Genomic DNA, 6,365 nt, shown 5'->3' on the forward strand with positions numbered 1-6,365 from the left:
CAACATCCAGTGATTTTATGTTTCTGTAACGTTTAAATATGTCTTACATATTGAAGAATGAGTGGATGTATAAGTGTCTGAATGAAGGATTTAGTAGGTGCATGACTGACTGTATGAGTGAGTGATTAAATATGTCTCACTGAGTGCATGGGTTAGTGACTAAACTGTCTTAATTTGTGCATCATTATGTCTGTTGTTCTGTAAACTGCCGCATGTGTTGATCAGTAGCTATATGAGTAACTATATGGGTTATTGATTAGTTGCCCAAGTATTTGTATGGGAGACTGAGTGTGTGTGTTGATGGTTGAGAGGTGTATGACTCTGTGCATAGATGTGTGAGCAGTTGATTCACTAGATGTATGGGTTCAAAAGTGCATGTGGAAACAGCTCTATGGGTGGTTGACTGTGTGCAGGAGTGTATTGGTTAGTGAATGGATATCTCAGTGCTACATGTCAAAGTAAAAACATATGTAAAACACAGTATATGTGAGAGTTGACATATATAAATAACTGTGCATAAGAGCCAGTGAATGTGTGATGGGCTGTATGGATCATTATGAAATTGTATCAGGGATTGTATAAGAGAGTAAATATGTGTTAGTATCTGTTTGAATACGTAAGGTGTGTATAACTGTATAGTTGAGGAAATGGAGGTGTGATTGATTCTTTGCATGACTGACTAGGTGTGTGAGTAACTCCATGGATGAGTGACAGTCTGTGAGTGTCTATTTACACTGAGTGTATATAAGGTTATATTAGAATCTGAAGAAGTTCATCGTATTATCACATGAATGATGTCATCAGTGATGTGATCAGTCATGTCAAATGAGATGTCATCAGTGATGTCAATTGAGATGTCATCAGTGATGTCATCAGTGATGTCATTTGAGATGTCATCAGTGATGTCATCAGTGATGTCACTGACCATGTCATGAATGATGTAATATGTGACATCATCAGCAGTGGATTGCGGGTGCGCGTTATATAGTTAGCGCAACTAACTATATATGGAATTTCATTGGTTTTATGTGAATAAAATGTCCAGCTAACTATATATGGTCTCTAACCTATGGTTTTTTCAGTGAATTTTCAAGGTTTTGTAAATGCTAATTCCTAACTATATATGGTCTATAACCTATGGTTTTTTCAGTGAATTTCAATGGTTTTTTAATAGCAAATATCAAATCCTTTAAAATGTATTCTTCTTTAAATCGAAAAATATATTTTATATGTTTTTAATACATTTTTTTATGTATTTTTTTTGTTTCGCTCCCGGTACGCGAACCGGTGAGCTTCCCGTCAGCTCAATTTGGTGCCGCGACTCGGTCCGCGAACCGGTAAACGTTCCGTTTGCGCAACTACCGCGTTAGAAAACAACATCGTGACGCGTTGCGTAACCGCGACATATCGCGTTGTCGCCTAATGCGTCTTATGACGCGCCGCGTTAGCGCACCCGGAAGTGCTCCGGTGCGCGAAGCGAGGCGCGAAGCGCAGCGTCCCGGAAGCGATCCGGGGTGCGGCGCGGAGCGCGTAACGTAAGCATAACAGGTCATGTGACTTGTTAATAAAACTTTTCATTGGTTCATTTCACTTTTAGTTTCCTAATGATGTAAGGCTAGGTCATGTGACCTAAAAATAACACTTTTCATTGGTTTAGAACTATTTTTTTTCCCAAATGATGAAAACCCCTCCTTGTTTCCTCACTCTGACTTTCATCTTTGTGAGAGGAAGACCTTTTTTCATCACTTAGCAATGGCAAGTGTTGTAGCTTCAGCTGGTGCATCACCACCACCACCTCCTAGGAGGAGAGGACCACCTACCCAGTTTCTTCCCAGAGGAGGAAGAAGAGGAAGAGGAGGTACAGGAAAGAGTATTCTTGCCTGAACAGCCCCGGAAATCCCACCATAAGAACCATTTCATATGGCATTTTTTTTCCTTTCCAGCAGGGCAAAAAAAAGTCAATGCCCGTCATGTCACATGCCTGATATGTAAAGGGGTTCTGTCCCGAGGCACAAATAAAAAATATAGCTTTGGGAACTATACAATGCATCGCCACATGCAAAGGTGGCATCCAATAAATTACAGCGTGGCTGAGGTGCGTGACTTGCGTGAAAACCCGCGAACTCCTGTAGTCACCACCTCAACACAGGAAAGTTTTTCGGGACCAGAGGCGAGGGAGACGGTCCTGAATATTCAAAGCAATTTTCAGCACATCAAGCTGGTGTGTATTTATTGTGGGGGACTACTTTGCCACGGGGAGATGAGTGTCATTTTAATCCCATGATCCTTCGCAGACCCGGAAGCAAACGCGAACGCGGTGACTCTAAGGAAAGAAGCTGGACGCGTCGTGCCCCGCAAATTGAAGGCGGAGGCACAAGAATCCCTTACACAGACTCCCGTGTCCTCCTGCCAGAGGGCAGTGAGGTAGGGACCGAGTGGCATTAAATCAACACGCACCACATGAACCAAATAAACCTGTCCACGTCGGGAACCCTGGCCAGGTACCCCACTCTGACAAACAAGAGACAACGGTCCTGATGAGAACTCGCATATAACACGAGTTTGAAACGCGTAGACCTTTCAATAAGCCCAAATTACAAAAGTGGTTTCCAAAAGATTGTGGAACTTTTATCTCCTTTAGAGATTATTAATTAGCTAGGGCTCTACTGTGAATATTCTGATTCCGGTATCTGTTTAAAAATAGATTGTTATTGTTGTTTGTGTTGGTATGTCTGATAAATGAATGGTGGTTCGATTGATTAATATTTTTCTTAAGTGTATATTGAAATTAATTTGTTGTTTTTGTAAATATGAATGTATTTTTTGTATATATAAGGTTGTAAAAATGTGAATTTGGCAAACTAAGAGACCAAAAACAAAGGTAACATATAAATACAATTGAAAATTTAATAAAAATGAAGTGATAAATCACACAAAACATGATGTTCTAGTTCATATGTTTTGAGGATAAATAATCCAGGTTAAGTTGAGTACGGCACGTGCATTTCTGTTGTTTATTATTAGCTTGTGGCAAGCTGTGCCGTTGGGAGCCCAGACCCAGTGGTGGTTGTTTTTTTATTTTTTATTTTAATGAACAGGGCATATGAAAATCACAAGTGCTCTAAACGCCCCAAAAATTGATTTTTTTTTTGCTCCTGTTGAGCCGTTTCTAATGCCTGTTTTTCGTTGTTCCCCCTCAAAAAAAACAAAAACATTTCTTTAAATTGTTCCAAAAACAAAAAAAATAAAAAAAATTCAGAAAAAAAATAAAAAAAATATAAAAGAACAAAAACAATAAAAAAAAAGTTCTTTTCAGAACTACCTCCCATTTATAAAAAATTGCTAGAATGTTTAGCACTCTGGCAACCTCTATTTCTTTTGGTTCGCTTCCCGGTTCGCTCGCCGGTACGCGAACCGGAAGCGAACTAAAAAAAAATTAAAAAAAAAAAGAAGAGTAAGTATAAGGGAAGGAAACAGAGAGTAATGTTAAAAGAAAGACAGCTATAGGGAGTAACACAGAGATACTGTTTAATAGATCTATTTACCAAACAAAAGATGGAAGAGGGTATAATTGTGAAAAACAAAATAGATAAGGAAGTGAAAGAAAAAAAGGAGAGTAGAAGAATAATAAACAAGAGTTTCTTAGAGAATGTGAGTGAATGTTCAAAATAAGATTAAAACATGTGGAATAACAGAGAGAAAAAACAGAAAGCAGAAAAGAAGAAGTAACAGAAAAGGAATGATTGAAACAGCAAAGAAATGTGAATAACATAGGGGCATATTATCAACATAGGCGATATAATTATCGCTGCTTATATCGGCAGAAATCTGCCGCTAAAGCCGCTTTTGCGGCAGAAAACTGCCGCTAAAGCTGCTTTTGCGGCAGTTTTCTGCCGATAAAAGCAGCGATAATTTTATTGCCTGTGTTGATAATATGCCCCTTAGTATGCTTGAACTACAGGGAGAAAGCATAATGAACAAGTAGTGAAAGAGTGATCAGTCAGAGACAGTGAGAGTAATAGAGACGGAGTGAATGAACAAGAGTGAGTAACTATGAGAACAGAGGGACTGAGAAAAGGAGTGGAAGGAGTAGAGTAAGTAAGTAATAGAGAAAGGGAAGTAGCAAAGGCAGAAAACTGAGGGTTAAAGAAATGAAGCAGTGGAACTAATAGAAGTTAAATGTGATAGAAATGTAACGAAAAGAGTACAAAACATTTACCTTATAATTGTCGTTAACTTAGTCACTTGTTATTTTTATACTTTCAATCTGTGAAAGAAAGAACAAAAATTTGAAAAATATTAAAACGTATTTAAAAATTAGAAAAGACAAGGGAAAAGATTGACAATCATCCAATTTTACAAAGAAATAAAGTTAGAGGCCTCCGCTTCTCCATGCCCCCTACACAGTCCTAAATATATACATTTTAAACTGACTTTATCTTGTTGAAGATGAAGTGAGGCCTATCTTGAAACATGGTGCATATTTTGCACTGCTGCTGCGTCACAAAAGTGACGGAACAGCGGCGCAAAAGAGGCGCACGGCCATCATAAATCTACCCCTAACATTTTAAATGATTGTTTCTAGATGCTGATAAGATGTGGCCTATCCACAGATTTGTTTCAGGTGAGTCCTACTCGGAGTTACAGATGAAATTTAAGTTATTGAAGAGTACAGAGGAGATAATACATGAGCAGGCCTACCAACGAAGTGAGTCATGTCCACTGCACTCTTGAACAAACGTCAGACCTTCTCTATCTCCCTGAACAGGCCTAAACCTCATCTACACAATGTGATTCGTAATGTTAGGAAACACAGGTGATATAATTGAAAAACGTGCAAATATTTTTGCTCATTTAACAATCACATCACCTGTATTTCCTCAGCTTAGTTATCTCATTGTGCAGATGTAGTCTAGCATATCCAAGAGTACGCTGAAGATGAGGACTGTATACAACAGAGCAATGTACATTACTCACCTCCCTTGACACTTACAGAAGCCTCAGTTTAATATTTCTCAGTTCAATATTTATTTAAAGAAGCAGACACCAATATGACCTTCTCATAAATGTGAAAAGTGTGTTTAAAAAAAAAAAAAAAACGATTTTCTGGTCATAATTTGAAAACACAGCACAGGTCCTATGTAGAAGCACACCCTATCAGTACTTAAATTAGCCAAGCACACATGGGGGCGTATTTACAAGGACCTTGCACCACGGGGAAATGTCTTAAATTAAAATGGGAAAAATAACATCAAAGGGACTCAAAGGCCTTGTAAATATGCCCCAAGCAACCTATGAAACTCTAGCAGTACATATCAAGAAACCTAATTGATTTCAAAAAACGTTTTTAAACCTATCATGTAAAACAATTATATACCTACATTCATGGGGAAGTGACTTAAAATGCCCTAACACACATGAAAGCGTTTTTTAAGACCCTTGCACCTTTTTTGTATCACTTTTAACATGGCTATGTAACTCAAAGAATCAAAATCTAAATTTGCCAAGCACACATGGGGGCGTATTTACAAGGACCTTGCACCACGGGGGAAATGTCTTAAATTAAAATGGAAAAAATAACATCAAAGGGACTCAAAGGCCTTGTAAATATGCCCCAAGCAACCTATGAAACTCTAGCAGTACATATCAAGAAACCTAGTTGATTTAAAAAACGTTTTTAAACCCATCATGAAAAACAATTATATACCTACATTCATGGGGAAATGACTTAAAATGCCCTAAGACACATGAAAGTGTTTTTTTAAGGCCCTTGCACCTTTTTTTGCATCACTTTTAACATGGCTATGTAACTCAAAGAATCAAAATCTAAATTTGCCAAGCACACATGGAGGCGTATTTACAAGGACCTTGCACCACGGGGAAATGTCTTAAATTAAAATGGGAAAAATAACATCAAAGGGACTCAAAGGCCTTGTAAATATGCCCCAAGCAACCTATGAAACTCTAGCAGTACATATCAAGAAACCTAATTGATTTCAAAAAACGTTTTTAAACCCATCATGTAAAACAATTATTCAACCACATTCATGGGAAAGTGACTTAAAATGCCCTAAGAAACATGAAAGCGTTTTTTTAAGGCCCTTGCATCTTTTTTTGTATCACTTTTAACATGGCTATGTAACTCAAAAAATCAAAATCTAAATTTGCCAAGCACACATGGGGGCGTATTTACAAGGACCTTGCACCACGGGGAAATGTCTTAAATTAAAATGGGAAAAATAACATCAAAGGGACTCAAAGGCCTTGTAAATATGCCCCAAGCAACCTATGAAACTCTAGCAGTACATATCAAAAAACTTAATTGATTCCAAAAAACGTTTTTAAACCCATCATGTAAAACAATT

Source organism: Lissotriton helveticus, chromosome 12, assembly GCF_964261635.1.
Source record: "Lissotriton helveticus chromosome 12, aLisHel1.1, whole genome shotgun sequence".
Lineage (NCBI taxonomy): Eukaryota > Metazoa > Chordata > Amphibia > Caudata > Salamandridae > Lissotriton > Lissotriton helveticus.